The following is an 18,518-nucleotide window of genomic DNA, read 5'->3' on the forward strand; positions in this document are numbered from 1 at the left end:
TCAAGAGTCAGATGCTTAACCGACTGAGCCACCCAGGTGCCCCTGCTGTCAATTTCTTTCTATCTAACCTCAACCTCTTCAGCTATGGAGTAAAAACTTTTTAATAAAACAGGATCTATAGGGCAGGGTTGGGTGAGGGGAAGGAATCCTGTATTTACAGCCCAAAGGCCTGCCTCTCTTCTGAACCTGTTTTCTGGGATGTGAAATGGGAATGGCCATCTCCTGTGCTACCTTGCAGGAAGGAGGAGGGAATGAGTCCTCTTGAAAATTCTTTGCCAGCTGTGAATGTGATGTGTCTGCGAAAGAGAACTTAATCAATATTCAAGAACAACAGGAGGCAAGGTTGTGTTTCATTAAACGACTGACCATGGAAAACAGTGGAGGGATGAAGCAGCAATCTAGGTAAGTGTCATATACCTAAAGATTAAATTTCAAGAAATTGTTATGGATTCAAGAAAATACTGGAAAGCAGAAGAGGGGAGGAACAAAAGAAGAAATTAATTTGGGGTAAAGAATCTAGGAGATCACATAACATCCATTCATGTATTTGTTTATTCACTGAATAGACAGAACCTGCTACTTGACAGACATAAAATCAGGAAAGACAGATGAATAAAGTCCAACCTCCTTTCTAAAGCCCTAAAAATTGAGGAGAAAAGTTGGGAGTTAAGTCCCTAAGGAATATTTTTAGGATTTGTTAAAAATAGAGGCAGCGGTCTTGATTTCTTTTTCAAGAAACAGGAAAAAAAAAAAGAGGTGATATAAAATATTGAGATACCTAACGCCTTGGCTTTTCTGTCTGTGGACCTGTGAGGAAAACCTGAGTTTCTTCCCCAGAGAAGGATACCTGAGGGAACCTCTTTCATTCTCTAGGAGTTGCTAAGTTTGCAGGAAGTTAGGGGGAAGTTGGTTCTAGGGTAGAGGCCTTCCCTAAGGAATGTGGTGAAAACCTCAAGATAAGGCAACCTGGCTATGTGTGCCTGCACGGCGTTCCTCACGACTCTGTAACCTAGACCACCCATTCGGACTGTATGTTATCATATATGGGAGACAAGGGAGCAAAAATTATACAAAAGGCAACCCCCTGCTGCGCTCGGAGCTCAGCCTTTTGGATCTTAGCTGGCTGAGCCCATGATGACGCAAAGAAAATTGCTTCCAGGAAAGAAAAGCCTTGGTGTTCTGATTCTGTGTGTGTGAGACTCACTGCTACGGTGGGGTCCAGAGCCAGAGAGCCAAGAAAGAATTCTTGATGCATCTTTGGTGCAAAAAGGTGATTTTATTAAAGCCAGAGGACAGGACTGTGGGCAGAAAGAGCCTCCCCTGGATTGTGAGGACTGACCACTGTACACTTGGGAATTAAAGGTAAAGGCAAGGGGAAGTTTCCAAAAGGGACTGTCATATGCTAAAGAAGACTCACCAGATACTGGAGGCCTAGCTGTAGTCAAGCTAAGGTGGTTTTTCTAGCAAATCAACATTAAGACAGTAGGGAGTTCCTGGAGAAACATTTTACTCTGCCTGCCTCAAGTATTTGTCAATGGGCTGCAGGTTATAAGGAAATTTAATTTGACCATGTCCTCATGCCTTTGTTTCCCTCATCAATCCCAGCTATAGAGGCAGAATGAAAATTTGAATAATAAATTGTCCATTTTTACATCTTTGAAGCTAAACAAACGTGTCCTAACCTTTAAAATCAACTGTAATGTTAACACCGATAGCACAGTGGCAAATGTATAACGTATACATTAGTGGATTTCTTTAATTAAGAAATGAGTACTTTCCAGGTTTGGACCTAATGTATCTTGATCAATCTTAAGAAAGCAATTAGAACCTCAAGCTAGTCTTCTGCAGGTCCCATTCTGTCTAGTAGAGAAGACTCAACTAAGAGAAATGATTTTAATTTCCCTGTTGTTAAGGAAACATTTAGGGTCATTATGTACTTATCAGAAACAGTTAACAATGGACAATCACTGCAATTGTTCAGCCACTTCCTGAGAATGAATCCAATTGTCTCTATAATACCTTTGACCATATCATTTTCTAAGAATGGAGATGATTGATTATTCTATTATTTGACCAACCACAACTATGACAGGCAATGTCATATATGTGCGTTTATAGTCTCTGGTCTAATGAAAAGTGTAATTAAACCAAAAGGGAACTTTCAAAAATGAGTGCTTTGGGACCGATGTAGAAAACTTTTAGGAGTGTGTGTGTGCGCATGTGTGTGTACATCTGTTTAACCAAAGAGATGTGGACCAGGTAAAGAATCCCTCGACATTGTTAAACCACACAATAAATTAGAGCGAGCTGTCTTCTGTAGCTTCCTGTGAGTGATAAAAGGGTATTGACAGTAGAATTAAGCCTGTGGGATGTGAATGTGATAACAGAACTCCTTACAGTAAGATGCTTGTTACTGCAACATTTTAAATGGAATGTTTAATTACCTTTGGCTCTCTTCCTTTCCTGGTCTCCCTTCCCCTCCCCTTTTGCCCCAGTAGGGAAATATTATAACACAATGAAGAATATTTTAGAGAGGAAGGGGAAAAAACAAAAGCCCTTAAAAAAAAAACACATTAGCACATCAATGCTCCAAACACAGCAAAGCCCATTATCTTTTTCCATTTAAAATTAGTTTGCCCTCTGTATTTGACTACTATTTTATTACAAATAATCACCTTAGTTTGGTGTCTTCTGTGTTCTTCAATCCATTACAACTAAAATCCCAGTTAAGATTTTAAGCAAATGCAAAATTCCATCAACTTGCTGAAAGAGAGTGTGGTCTCATTTAGTAGTAATGAAATTTTATTTTAAGCAACATTATGGATATTCTGATTTGCTAGTTTAGTCACTTTAAGTGGGCAATGGAAGCTCCAGGATGTTAACACCAAATAAATCAAACATGACAGTTTTTACTATGTCTCACACTGATGTTTAAAGTCACAAAATAACATCCCTTAAATTCTGGCAAAAACAAGTCTCATGAGCACTTTACTCTGTATGGGTAAGACAGCTGAACTTTCAAGGGTATTCACTCTCAATATTTGAGCAACTAACATATGACACAGAAATATCTACTGCCATCTCACTATCATCCCCTGCAAATTCCCCTCCAGAGGTTCCTTGCAGGTCATAAAGAGGGGCAGTGGTGCTGAAACTCAGTGATGAATTACATGGGACTCTGAGGCTCACCAACTTTTGGCTATTTCCTCTAGGCATGGTTGTGCAAGTGACAGCAATTCTTCTCTTGACCATGATAGGATTACAATAATTGTTGGGAATCCTATTAATCAAACTCTGTTACTAGCTAAGAGTATTTATGGTCTTTCAGCACTCAGTTGTGCAAGCAAGTTACCTGTTCCCAGCTTCACCAGCCAAGTGGCCAGCCCTTCCCACAAATGAAAATGAAAGATGTTTTTAGGAGGGAAATAAAAGCTATCTCCTGGGATGTTTCAGAGAAGCCACGAAATGCATGAACTTTTGTGACGCACCCTAGAAAGTCTTAGCCTGATGTGGCAGATTCGCGGTCTTTTGCTCAGAAGTCTCTCTGCTACTGTTGACGTTTCTAGATAAAATAATAGAAATGAAGGTACTTCATAGTCTATTTGTCTAGACTCTGGACTCAAGTTTTAGATTCAGATAAAAATTCCAAAACTCTTCCTGTTTCTAAAGTTGCTTACCAAAGAATATAATATAGTTTTAAACATGCAATTTGTGTTCCATAATGAGATATTTCTATAAGAGGTATGATGAGGCTGGAGGGTTGAGACCAGGCTTTGCTATTTTGTGACTGTGGATCTCACCTTCTTCCTCCATAATGTAATTCAGTGAGATGCCATGGAAACATGAGGTGACAGTTCATATTAGAGAAGAAAGAGTGGCTGGTGTGCTGAGCTGATAGCCAGGTGGCCTGACTCCACTTTGGCCCTAGAGAGCTTGCACTGGGTCTTGAGAGGCCACTTCATCTCTCTGGACTTCATTTTCTTCATTTCTTCATTTTCTTTCTTTTATTTTTAGTTTGTTTATTTATTTTGAGAGAGAGAGAGAGTGTGCATGTGCAGGTGGGGCAGGGGCAGAGAGAGAGAGAGACAGAGACAGAGAGAGAATCCCAAGCAGGCTCCACATTAGCAGCAGAGAGCCTGATGCAAGGCTTGAACTCACAAAATGTGAGATCATGACCTGAGCCAAAGTCAAGAGTTGGACCCTTAACCGGCTGAGCCACCCAGATGCCCCCAACCTTTACCTTTTTTCTCTGTTTTCAAAGAAGGAGGCTGGGACCAGGTGTCCCTGCTCATCCTATAGCTCTCTGTTACTACTCTTTATCCACCCTGCTCAAAAAGGCAAGTTTCAGAGTCATTAGTGTTTTCCAGTGGATGGAATGGTGGTGGAGCAGTAAGGTTTTGGAATCAGTTGCATCTGAGTTCAAGCTCGGGCCTCACTACTCTAAGCAATATGGCAGTGAGTAGATACGTAGCATCTCTGTGCCTCTGTTTCCTCATTCATGGAGATCACAATGCCATCTTCTCATAAGGCTGACAAGAAGATGAAACTTAAATTTAAAAAGGCAAAGCACTTAGCTCAGTGCTGGGCACATAGTAAATGCATGTACTGGTTTTTTGTGGCTGCCTTCACAAATGACCACAATCTTAGAGGCTTCAAACAAAGCACATTCATTATCTCACAGTTTTCTAGACTAGAGGTCTGATATGGGTATCAATGGGCTAGAATCAAGGTATCAGAAGGGCTGTGCTCCCTTTTGAAACCTATCATGGGCTAAGTTGTGTTCCCCAAAATTCATATGTTGAAGACCTAACCTCTAGGACCTCAGAATGTAATTGTATTTGGAGATATGGTGTTCAAAGATGAGATTATGTTCAAATGAGGCTGCTAGAGTAGGTTCTAATCTAGTGAGGTTGGTATACTTCTAAAAAGAGGAAATTTGGACATACAGAGAGATGCCAGGGATGCATGTACACAGAGGAAGGCCATGTGAGGACACAGGAAGAAGGCACCATCTGCAAGCCAATGAGACAGGCCACAGGAGAAACCAAACTTGCTGACAACTTGATCTTGGATTTCCAGTCTCCAGAACCGTGATCAAATAAATTACTATTTTTTATGCCACCCAGTCTGTGGAATTTTATTATGGCAGCCTAAGAAAACCAATATGGAACCGCTATGGGAGAATCTATCTTCTTGTCATTTCCAACTTCTAGAAGCCACCTGTATTCCTTGGCTTGTGGCCCTCTTATACCATCTTCCAAGCCAGCAACAATGGGTGGATTTCATCCCACACTGTGATACTCTGATCTCCTCTCCTGCCTCCCTCTCCACTTATCAGGATCTTGGTGATCACATTTGGTCCATCTGGATAACCAAGCATAGTCTCCCTATCTTAAAGTCAACTAAATAGCAACCGGAAGTCCGTTTTCAAATTTTATCCTCCCCTGTAATATAATATAACATATTTGTAGGTTTGGGGATTAGCCTGTGGGCATTTCTGGGGGACATTATCCTGCCTACCACAATGTTCAGTTAATTTTAGCTGTTGTATGGAATGGAACTTTTGCACCAGCTTAGCTTACTTTACTGATTCCAGCAGTGGAATGGAAATTACTAAAGAATTAAATTTCACTGAGTATAAACTGGAGAATCATGCTCATTCTGTACTTTTCTTTTGCCTCCTTCAATACAGCACAAGATTCTGCTGACATAAGACTCCTGGTGCACAGGATAAGTGATGTTCCAATGTGCTGGAATTTTAGCATTCTGATTCAGCTGATATTTCTAGCAAATTGTTGACCTAGTACTATTTATTTAGGGGTTTTCTGCTCTTGGTAGAGTGACAATTCAAGTCAAGATTTGTCATGCCATTTCTCACACACCTGCTGTTTTTACCTTTAGAAACGGAGGTTTCAGTGTTTATGGGGAGACCAAGGTTGTATGGTTTCCATTGCATGTTTGGCCTCCATGTGTCCAGAGAAACAAAAAGTGCAGATCATAGAAAACTGGATGATTGTACCTTCAGAAGTGTTCCCAGGCACAAAGGACAGAAATCCAACTAACAGTGGCTTAAACTGAAATGGGAATTTGTTAGTTCACATAACTATAAAATCTTGAATGGGTCTGAATCTGAGTTTGGCTAGAAACAGGGACTATGCAATTTTGGGAGGATTAAGAGTCTCTCTACTCCCATTTCTATGCTTTGTTTGCACCTACTTTGCTGTCACTCCAGGGAGAGACCCCTCAGGACTCTGGGCCCTTGTGACTCTGGCCTTGGCTTAGCCTTCCAGCAAGCCAACCCAATGCAGAGACAGCTCTTCCTTCTCCAAAATCCAAGCCAAGTCCTAGGATTGATTATTCTTAGATCAGTTCAGGTCATGAGACCATCTCCAAACCAATCAGTTTGACATGGAGACATAGTACAATGATAGGCCAGGCTAAGGTCAAGGCTACCCTGGAGCCCTAGAGACGGGAGGAGGCTCAGCTCCACCCCAAACTCATGGACGGAGAATGAAGAGAAAAGATTCCCAAGGAAAATAAAAATGACATTTCCAGAAAAGCGGTACTGAATATGCAGCATGCAAAAATAACTGATGTCCACCTTGGGTGAGGTTCTTATTGTTACTTTGGAGAAAGAAGCTTGTTATGTCATCTGTCTTACTTGGGCACCAAGAATCCCCTGCTGGACACAGGGCAGGCTCTCCCAGAAATTTATGGGTGTTTGGACAAATGACATATAGGAACCAGCAGATATGAAATAAAGTTTATTAATCATTTATAAACAGCCAAAGGATTCAGTTTCTATTCAGAATGAAGCAAGAGAAAGGAAAGAGAATCAGGTGGTTTGGGGAATTTTATTGGTGCTTAAAAGATAGGGTTGAGATACAGGTTTCCTCTAAACACTCGGGTTTGAGTGGAATGAACTTCCCTGCCAGGTCTTGAGGTTCCTCATGGACTTGCCCAGATATGGAGTCATAAATGAGGAGGAGTGGGGTTTGAAAGCTATCAGCAGTCAAACCTCAAACATGGGCTTAGACTCTTGATTATACTTTCTTACTCTACTTTGAGGTTAAGAACAAAACAAAACTGGGGCACCTGGGTGGCTCAGTCGGTTGAGCGTCTGGCTTCGGCTCAGGTCACGATCTCACGGTTTTTGAGTTCGAGCCCCATGTCGGACTCTGTGCTGACAGTTCAGAGCCTGGAGCCTGCTTCCAATTCTGTGTCTCCCTCTCTCTCTGCTCCTCCCCCAATCTTGCTCTCTCTCTTTCAAAAATAAATAAACATTAAAAAAAAATTCGAAACAAAACATAGAAGTCAAGACTTTGAAATCCTGCTTACCTCAAACAAGCCTTGCCTCCCAGCATTTGTTTCTGATCAGTGTTGGAAAGGGAACATGTGAAAAATTTCCAAGCCACCTCCTATTTATAATACACAAAGGAAATGGGTGTGATTTGCACATGTGGGTTTTCATTAATGAGCAACAACAATGTATCTTTTCTAAGAGGAAAATGGTTATCATGGAGATAAAGCTCTGGTGGCTGCATGCTCAGCATGGTGCTAGGGTTGATATTTACAAAGATAAATAAAGACTAATATTCCTGCCCACAGGAGCAGGTGAAGTCGTTCATGAGATCAATGCATGACTCCTAAGGGCTGAAGTGTGGATGGGGTCTTGCAGATTAGATACAAGTGGTACAGGAGGTAGTGACATATTATTTCTGACCGAGGTCTTATTGCTATCAGGGTATGTTTTAAAAAAGTGATATTCAACATGATGCTTGACAAACTAGATGCATTTTTATGCTCTAAGACTGGATAGACATACAGAACAGGTTAAAAATAACATCAATTACATGAGTATGCAAAAGAGCAAACCATTGTACTCCACAACCCGATGGAATCTCACAGATGGTACATTGAACAAAAAAGTTCATAGAGTATGATTTCATTCATATGTACTTTAATAATAAGCAAAAGTAATCTACCACAATGAATGTAAACAGTTACTTCAGAGTAGAGGTGAGTACTGACTGGGAGGGGGCACAGGGTAGCCTTTGGAAGGTGGGAAAGGGGTTGTAAATTTTCTCATCTTGAGAGGGGTTATAAGGGTGCATATATGTAAACACCCATAAACTTAACATTTAAAATTTATTAGTATATGTGCATTTTACCTAAATGGAAAGAAAAAAAAAAACACGGCAGAAATAGCCTAACAGTAAAAACCATACTTCTGTGCATGCAGAAGACTGAATAATGGCCCCTGAAAGATGTCCATATCATAATACCTAGAATGTGTAAATATGTTACCTTACATGGTAAGAGAAACTTGACAGATCATGATGATTTTGAGGATCTTGAAGTGGGGAGTTTAGTCTGGATTATCCATGTGGGTCTGGTGTAATCACAAGGGGGCATTATAAGAGGGAACAGGAGAGTCAAAGGCAGAAGAGGGTGATGGGAGAACAGAAGCAGAGGTTGGGGTGATGAGCTCTGAGGATGGAAGAAGGGGCCACGAGGCCAGGAATACTGGTGGTTCCTAGAAGCTTGGGAAAGACAAGGAAACATCCCTAGAACCTCCAGGAGGAATGCTGGCCGCTAAGACTTGATTTTAGCCCACTGAAACTGATTCATTTCAGACTTCTGACCCACAGAACTGTATAATAATAAATTTGTGCTGTTTTAATCCACCAGGCTTATGGTAATTTGTTACAGCAGCTGTAGGAAACTCACACAGTGCGTATTATTTGCCAAGGAGGGAATTACACTCATATGCTATTTCTAATCTTAGTTCATCTTCATAACTGCCCTTTGAGGCTGATATTAACATTTAACCTCATTTTGCAAAGGAGAAAAGTGAGGCTCAGACAAGTGTCTCCCAAACAAAAGAAGTGGAGAAACCATGATTTGGATACAGACTCCAGAGCTCAAGGTCTTCCTAACTCAGTTTTGCCCTTGCCAAGCAGAAGAGGCAGCAGCAGCAAACCTGCAGAGGTCATGGTTTGGAGGACCCAGAGTGCAGCCCATGCCCCAGGAGCAGTCTCATGGCTTTCTTTCTAGTTGGCATGTTCTGCCTGCAGAACAGTCAGTCCAGCCTCCTCCAGGGTCTATGGCCATGAGGAAGAGGGTGTGGATTTGTCAGGTGCTGTAAAAAACTTCGGTGACTGGAGACTTGTTTCAGGACCATGGCAAGCATTTGAAATATTTCACTTGTGTCCACTGGGCATCACATTTCATGAAGATGGTGTGATCTAAGTTCACTAAAAAAATAAGTCTCTCCCTGAATGTCCTGTACTGAGTTGATGCTGTCAGCTGTACTCATGTACACACATGAATATGTGTTTGGTTTTACTAGGGAGTTTTACCAAGTTATTGTTCTATCTCCCCAAATCCTAGGATGCCACCAAACCCATCTTTATTTTGCAAATGTGTAGTCAGAAGACTGTTCAGCTGAACTGTACAGAGAATTACATCAACTAATACAGGAGCCAAACCTGTGATTCTGGTTTCTGGAGCTCTATATTCGATGCTACTGAAAATAGGATATGACTTGCCCAGCTAACTGAAAGCAGTGCTCATTTTTCTTTAAGCCTTCTGGATGGTTCTGCCAGGTCATACAGTGAATGGCTGTGGTCTCCACTTTGCCCAAAGAAACACAATGGTTAGGACTGAAGGCTTTGCAGGCAATCAGAATACCAGCTCCATCTCCTACCAGCTGTGTGACCACTGCAGGTCTCTACCCTTCAATACCAGCTGTGTGACCACTGCAGGTCTCTACCTTTCAATATATATCATGTATCTAAAACAATGTTTTTATTCTTCCAAACCCAGAAAGAATGTTAGATCTTTCAAGAACTTCAGGGACCATCTAGTCCAGTTTCCACATTTTATAGGTGGAGAAATTTGGCCAAGAGCAGAGGTGAGTGAGTAGGCCAATGGACGAGAGAGAAGTGAGTGGCCATTCCAACTGTATGGATACTGTCAGTGCGAGGTTGGCTGATCATGAAAAAAGCATTACCATCAGAAGCATTTCCGGTATACTATTAAGATCTATGATATGGTAATCATTTGAACAACTATGGTTATTAGTCTTATTTGCAGACACAGTGTTCAATTATGCAGAGCACTCAAGTGCAACAGTCCCATGGAAATTTCTCAGCCATCAGTGCAGAGAGACTATTTTAAATGAATATATTCAGTGGTTTCCTCAGACCTACTTATCATACACAGGAGACCAACTTCCCATGGAAAATCAGTTCACTACAAGGGGAGGCATGGGAGCTTTAAAACGCTTCTTATTGCACAGTAGCTAAATAATGTTTTGAATAAATAATCTTACCTTCTTGCCATCTAGGCTGTCCAGAAGGCTGTATGCAAATCTCCAAGTAAGCAGAGGTTAGTTTCTTGGCCTTGTCCTAAGGAACATCCCTATACAAAGAAATCAATACCTCATTATCCATGGAGCCCTCCTGATGCTCACAAGCTGGTTTTATGTATTTATTTGCAATGTGAAGGGAAGCAGGCTTAAAATAAATACTTATAAAAAGACCACAGCACATCACACACATATACACGATTCAATAACTACATCATACGGACATTCTTCTGGAACTCTTAGACTCAAAGTATTCTGTTGGATTTCAAACACCTGTCAGAGTCACCGCTGTTACTATTGGAGAATTTTGCCAAAATTTGCTCAAATTCTCCTTTTTCTGGTCGTGTTTTCTCACACCTTTGCTGCAGACTGTGACTAAGCCAGAGCCACTCTGATGAGTCTTGAATGAAGCCTCTTCCCATTGGGAGCTTGTCAAAGTTTAGGAAGTGTTGACCATAAGAAAAAAAGGACCGGGAGTCCTATCTGGGACTTCAAAGTTTTGTTTTTTTTTTTTTTTCAAAATGATTTTGAACTGGCCTAAGTTGTATTAGAGGGTGATGGATGGTGCTTGGGTTGGCCTCTCAATTGAACAAAATGCATTCTACTGATGAGTGTGGCTTCAGCAAAAGACCAGGAAGCAAAGCTCTGGATTTGACTTTGTGTCATAGGGTAGAGGGTTTTCAGCTCCCTGGGCCCAAAGTCTGGAATGATAAGCTGTCCAGGCCTGTGCATTCAGCTGAAGAAAAGACTGCAGCCAGACCAGAAAAAGTTAAAAAAAAAAAAAGCCTTTTCTGTAGAATCCTTTAGCCTAGAAAGGATTTCATTCAGCAAAGAGTCCATGAATGGGACCTCGGGGGATACTCCTTAAAATAGATCCAGATATTCACACATGGCCTGTCCTTTGGATAAGCTCACACATAGACTTTAGAACTACCTTTGCCATAAAGATCACATCTTTTTACACCCTCACATGCTCCCCCTGTCAGCCTCTAGCCTTAGTCTGCCCATTGCATTAGGGATTCTTGATGTTTTCTTAGCAAAGAAAGAATGGTGATAGGATGTGTCCCATTATGCAGGAGCTTGTCTACCTTAGGAATATATCACTTAGTTTGGATGCATTGGTAGAGCTTTTCAGTCCTGGGGAAAACATAGGAATACTTACTATTCTAAGGACATTTTTTTTTGTAGTTCAGTCGTGCAGTTGCTCTGTCCTTTAAGAAGTCCTGTGCTCCAAGTTTGTGTCCCACTTAATGTACAAAGGCAGCTGTGGGAGGGTGAATGAGAAGGCGGTACTGCTGTTAGTTCTTTATTCATTTATCCAATCAGTGTGTGTGTGTGTGTGTGTGTGTGTGTGTGTGTGTGTGTGTGTACGTGCACACGTGTGTGTGTGTATTTTAAGAATAGTGCTTTTAAAATGTATATGTATTTTTGAGAGAGAGCAGGGGGAGGGGCAGAGAGACAGGGACAGAGAGAATCCCAAGCAGGCTCCACACTGTCAGCGCAGAACCTGATACTGGGCTCAAACTCACAAACTACAAGATCATGACCTGAGCTGAAACCAAGAGTTGGACGCTTAACCAACTGAGCCACCCAGGTACCTCAGTCAGGATATTCTTACTCAGAATTTACTATGTGCCTCTTTGCCAAGTGCTGGGCATATAGAATTAATAAGAGTTCATTCCTTGCCCTCATGAAGCTTCCTTGCTTTCTAGTGATGGAGACAGAGTAAACACATATAGTACTCCCTGGATGTGATAAGAAGAAGGAATTAAATAAATAAGAGGCTGATGCTGCCAGCACTGTAGAGGAGCCTCATCAGCTGTGGGCACAGAAGTTCTCTTGGAGGAGGTAGTATTGAAGCTGAGACTTAAACCATGAGAGAAAGCCACCTAATACTGGAATCAGGAAAAGAACATTCTAGACAGAGGAAAATAGAAAATGAAAAGGCACTGGGCCAGGAGAGAACTTGGTGAAATTGATATTATAAGAAGGAAAAGCTGTCTAGTAAAAGGGGAACCTGGCAAGGAAAGAGGAGAGCAAGTGTCAGAGAGGTGGGCAGAGGCAAGATCCTAGAGAAGCTTATAGGCCAGGGATAGGCATTTGGGTTTTATTTTATGTACAGTGGGAACCATTAAAATATTTTAAGTGGAAAATAATGGGCTCTGGCTGACACCTTTTAGTGAAATGTGATTCATGTGGAGGATAAATTAGAGCATGGAAGCCAGGAGGAGGGGCTGGGCGATTGTCCTCAAAGTCAGACCAGTGTTGATGGTGGTTTGGTCTAGAGCAATGGCAGAGGAGCAAGAATAGAGAAATAGGTAGAAAGATAGAGGGGCATACCGTGAGATTATGAGTCTAGAGATGCACTAAGCAAGGTGATGGACTTGCTGTGGAAAGGATCCCTGAATGTTAACTTAGTGGATGGTACAAAATAGATGCTCAATGAAGGTTTGACCTGAAGTGAATCACATTTAGAGTTTTAGGTTCAAATTCAGTCTTTGCTTCTTATGGGTATTTAGGCTCTAGGGGAGAAAAATTAATTTCCCCTCTACTCTTCTGGGTTCTTGGCTGAGAGCTCCCCGCCTTTCCTCATAATGAAAAGACAGATTAACATGAGAAAAAAATTTAGTTGTATACATACCTAAGGTAGCCCCCCAAAGATATAAGACTTAAAGGCAGTCAGACAGTGAGGCTTATATACTATCCTGAGCTATATACTATCCTGATCTATGGAAAGGGTTAGGGGTCTGGGGCTTTAAAGGGAAGAAGGTAATTCACAGAAAGGTGAGAGGAGGTGATGTGAGGTAAACCAAGGTAACCCTGCCATGCATGTAAGTCTCTCAGGGAGAAAAGTTCTCTCTGGAAATAGCTCTCTTCTCACCATACGCCCCTTACCTAAATTTTCTTGGGTAGGTAAGAGGGAGGTAAAAAGCTTTGCCTGGCTCTGCTGAGTCTGGATTGCTTTCAGCCCCACGTGCCAAAGTGGCACATTTTGAGATGGCACATTCTGCTTCCCTTCACGGCAAACCCTTTACTCCCTCTCAGGCTTGGAGGGGATAGCAGATCTACAAATCCTTTGTAAGTGGCCGGCCACCCACATGCAAGGATTATGATGAGGACAGACATTTCTGGAGACATCAGTGCTCATACTGATTTTACCAAAGGCTCTTGGTGTTCACTGACCAGAGCTTGAGTGGCAGGTGACCAGCAGAACTTTGCATTTTATTTCCACCTCTACCCTGACTTCGAGGTTAACTCCCTGTGGGCCTTCCTATGCTGGGAAAGTAGAGAATGCTCCCTGCCCTTCCATTATTGACTTTGGATGAGTTTGTCCAGATCTTGTCAATTCAGATGCTCATTTGGCTCATGGACAAGAGGTTAGTGGGAACCAGGCTGCTACCACAGACCCATCTCAGGAAAATCAAAGAGCAGCTGGGGGCTCTTGGGGACTTATTCGTGGAGAACATTTGGGTATGTGGCTAATTATATGCTTTATTATGGCTGCTGATTTGTGCTAGAAGCTGGTACCGTGCATGTTAACATTTAGCTCTAGTTAATGAAGTTGAGTTAAGCATTCAATATATCACTGAGCTCACAATTTCTCCTCTTGGCTAGAACAACTTGGTGTAGAAAACTAACGGGTGATGGTGTTGGGGAAGAGAACACATTCACATAGTGAGTTTATTCCCTGTGACTTTGGGCTGTCTCCGATGTTGCATTGTGCACACACAGTATTAATGTGAGATAATTTTCAGTGGGATAAAACCCTGGGCTGTGTTAAGAGAAGTATCACTGTGATTGCTCATTAGCATAATCACAAAGAGCCCCTGTGTGGGCTCCAATGAGGCCAACTGGAACCCTGTGGTTTCTTTTGAGATAGTCTTCATGTTTTAAAAAGAAATGGAAGCTGGCACAAAAATGTATTCAGCATGTGCCACTCAGCTCAGACCTAAGTTTAACCATCACTGATAACTTTAAAATACAGAGGATAAACAAGGTTACTTTTGACCTTTGCAATGAAGAAAATTATTTGCTCTGCTTTCATTCGTATTAGGAGGGGTTGCACATGTGGATCAATGAGATAATAGACTCACCATTTCATTTTTCTTTCACTGCCATCTTTCATGTTGGGCTGAAAGAAGAAAAAAACAAAACACAAAACAATGTCCTCTATGGAAAACAACTAGATTGACCTTGATTCTTAGACATTCTTCCTCAGAGCCCAACTCCAGAGACCAGACACTCCGAAAGGTTTGGCAGGGAAGGGGTTGAGCTGCCCTGATGGGGCTGGTTACCAGAACCTCAAGTCTTCCAGAAAATCTGTTTTGAGAGCTTGCAAGCCTTCCAGAAAAGCTGGCTTGAGAGCTGTCCACCCCACAACCAAGACTTCATCTCATGCGAATTAGCACATTCTCCCACTGTGTTGGGGTGTTCTATAGTGTTGTGGGGCAAGTAACTGGCTATTTTTCCTTGAGCACTTAGTAAACACCAACCACTATGCTAGGTGTTTGAAATGCAGTACTTGACTCCATCCTCATTGCTGCTTCACGGAGGCCACTGCCCCTTGAATGCCCAGATATCAAATGAGAAAAACAGAAAACACAGCAGACAATGGGAAATGACTCTTAAGTCAAACTGATTTCCAAGTTCAAAGTTCTAAACTAAGGGTGGGAAAACATTTTCCTTTAAGGGCACATAGTATGTAGTTTTGGCTTTGCTGGCTGTGAGTTCTTTGTTACAACTCACCTCTGATATAGAGGGACTGTGCCATAGACAGTATGTGAATGACAGGTGTGGCCATGTTCTAAAAATCTTTTACAAAAAAGGTGGATATCCAGATTCACCCTGTGCCCCATGGTTTGCTGACCCCTATTCCTAAATGCCTGCTTCTTTTTTCTCCTCCGGGATCTTTGATGATTTCAAGTTTTGGAGTCCCATAGAGCCGGGCTCACATTCAGTCTCTGCCACTTGGTTACCATGTTGTGTTGGAGAAATCACTTATGGTCCATGAGCTTGGTTTTCCTTATCTGTTAAATGGGCTGAAGGACATCCTAAGAGGGTAGTTGGGAAAATCAAATGAGAGAATGAGTGTGAAACCTGGAACACAGAGTGTGTCGCTGAGAGAGCTGATGGACTGTGGCCTCAGGTCCTTGGGAGATGCTGTGCTGATCCTGCTCCTGACTCCAGGGAGAGTCAACCTAGGTCTGTGTGCAGTACCCAAGCCTCCTCACAGCAGGCAGGGAATGTTCTGGGGCCAGGGACCAGCTTTCATTCCTGTTTCTGTCTCCAAAAGAACAATTTGGCATCAGGGAACAAAAGTCAGCTTACAATGGGAATTCAGGCCCCTAAGATCCCAGAGAATGTGGGGTCTAATATTAAAGCACAAAGGAGGAAAGCAAGACATTTTTTAAAAAAGCTTTTTAGAAATGGTAAGAGATACAAAGAGCCCCTCACTGTTTTACACTTGTAAAGAGACCCCTGCCGGATTCCCAGTTCTAATCTGCAATAAAAAGCTACAGGGCTACAATAAGGCATCTGGTTCCATTGACTCACTTCCTTTTTTCTCCATAGCCTCTGGCATGAAAACTCAAACCAGTGAGACACTTTAGAATTGGCTTCAGCAGTGCTTTTCCTGTCAATCAGCTGCAGGTACAGGAAACACAAACATGGTGACATGACACAATTTCTGTTTTAATATCTGTACATCTGATATGATCACCCTAGAGGAACCACAGTCCTCAGCTATTTACTTACAGCTCCCTGTGGCACAGAGGCCTGGGGCAATTAAACCACAGAATTAGATTGAAATAATAGTAATGGTGGTGATGAGAACACACAGGGCCAGACAGGCGGGGTCCTGGCTCAGCCTCACATAGGCAGGGTGAGTGGGCTTTGGTCATTTTATTTAACAAGTGTTATACACATTTATCTATTTTCCTTTACTGAGACAAGCAAAGAATGATTCATTCTTTTCTCTCCTATCACCTGTTGAGTAGCTTAAATCCCAAAAGGCATTATTAGCTCACATAACTAAAAAGTCTAGGGGTCTATTGGCTTCAAGTATAGCTGGATCCAGGAAGCCTAATCCATGTCATTAGAATTTAGATACCCTCACACACACTTTGTGCATGTTTTCTCCCTGCCCCCCTCTTTCTTTCTCTGCATCTCTCACTCATTTATTCATTAAATAGATGGAAAAAATTAGAAGGGCCCGATGGCAATAGTGTCGCTGAGGTTTAGAGTCAGGTGAGGGTGGTCAAAGAAGATTTGCTACAGGAGGAAGTGTCTGTGTTTGGGATTCAACCTGTACTTACCAAATATCTACTGGACTTTTTGCCATGGTTGTTCAGTTTCCTGGACACCATCCTGTACCAACAGCATGAGATTCTCAAGGAAAAGCTCTGACCTATGTTTTTCTTTAGCAAGTTCCCTCTGAATCTTGTGCACATTCCAGCTGAGAACAGTCTTAGGGGGTAATAGCCTCTCATTCTGCACAATTAAGCAATGAAATTTAATCCAAGCCTGAATAGTGAAGCTAGACCAGGAAGTACAAAATATGTAGGATGGATACTTTAAAGAGTTTCCAGAACACTAACTCTGGAAGGCCGTTGGATCCCCCTATTCTCCAGCCTTCCTGAGTAATCGACACAGACAACCCTGACTTACAAGTGAGCCCTGTTGTAGGTAGACAGCCTCCCTGGGACCCTATAGAAGATGGTATTGTCTTTTTCATGCAGCAGTGCAGAAAGCATGGAAGTCTTGTGTAGAGTCTATCTCTAGCCAGCCTTAGCTCTGGATGACGTGCCTAGAAAAAAAGCCTCATAGATACTAAGTCCCCAGGACATTTTCGTGAGTTCCTTTCATCTATCGCTGCAATCTTGGGAAAGGAAAGTGCAGTGTTTCTAACTCATGTGCTCCTAGATCTTCTTGCTATGCCAGATCTTAGTGAGGGCTCCGAAGTCTGCAGAGAGATGGCTGTGGTCACCATTTTGCTCTGCCCCCACAGGCTGACCTTGAACGACTCTGAGCCTGTTATTGAGCATTTCTGAGCCTCAGTTTTCTCCTAGGCAACGCCTATCTTGCAAGATTGTGAAGATTAAAAGCAAGAACTCATGGGAGATGTTTACCATAAGATCTGGCACCTAATAAGTACTCAATAAATCTCAGCTACTTTGACTTGATCTTATTAGTACTTGACCTATGTTGTACACAGAGAGGAGAAATAAGATTTTAATATGAGAAAGCTACCCGGTTCGTACATCTTTTGCAAACTAGTATTAGGTCAATAGAGCCTTGGGGAAAGATTTGGCTTCTATTAGTTTCTCTATTGGCCTTAATTACATAAAATTAATTATATATAATTATACAGAAATGATAATGAATATTTAGTTCCTTTCCATGAAGGAATCAACAGAGCTTAGTAGTTAAGACCAAGACTTTTGGTGCAGGCGAGCCTCGTTCTGTCACTTAACTAACTCTACAATCTTGGGCAAGTGATTTAACTTCTCCAGCCTCAATTTTCTAGTGTATAACATGGGAAGAATAATAGGATTCATTTCACTGGCTTGTTGTGAAGATTAGTTGATTTTTGGAAGTAAAGCACCATGTTTGCTCCACGGAAAGTGGTCCTCCTCCACCACTGCCACCACCACTATCAGTTACAAAGACCCTTGTCAAGAGGTGTATCTGCGCGTTCCATATGGAAAGACAGTTTTGTTGGGTTTTCCTTTTTCTTACAAAAAAATGGCTATATGGGGCACCTGGGTGGCTTAGTCAGTTAAGCATCCGATTTCAGCTCAGGTCATGATCTCACAGTTTGTGGGTTCAAGCCCCACATCAGGCTGTGTGCTGACGGCTCAGAGCCTGGAGCCTGCTTCGGATTCAGTGTCTCCCTCTCTCTCTGCCCCTCCCCCACTCATGCTCTGTCTCTCTTGCTGTCTCTAAAAAATAAAATAAAAACATTAAAAAATGGCTATGCAATAAAATGGCTTATTACTATCTACACTACTTATGTTACCAAAAAGGGGCTCTGCCAGACGGAGAAGAGAAGCTTGGATTGGAAGAAGTGGAAGAGGGGGATAGAGTGACTTTCTCAGGTTACTTAAGACTGAATGTTCCAGGATCCTTGGGATTTGGATTGTGGGGT

The 18,518-nt window shown here is 42.0% G+C and overlaps 1 long non-coding RNA gene across 3 annotated transcripts in view; it reads left to right on the forward strand.

Moving 5' to 3' along the window:
* LOC109496496 overlaps positions 1-18,518 on the forward strand; it is a 353,319-nt gene that overhangs the window by 260,783 nt on the left and 74,018 nt on the right. For all 3 annotated transcript variants that reach the window (XR_006594750.1, XR_006594749.1, XR_002152534.3), the window contains exon 4: positions 239-402. This is a non-coding gene — a long non-coding RNA (uncharacterized LOC109496496). The remainder of the gene's footprint in view (positions 1-238; positions 403-18,518) is intronic.

This window comes from Felis catus, chromosome A2 (genome assembly GCF_018350175.1).
Source record: "Felis catus isolate Fca126 chromosome A2, F.catus_Fca126_mat1.0, whole genome shotgun sequence".
NCBI classification, from domain to species: Eukaryota; Metazoa; Chordata; class Mammalia; order Carnivora; family Felidae; genus Felis; species Felis catus.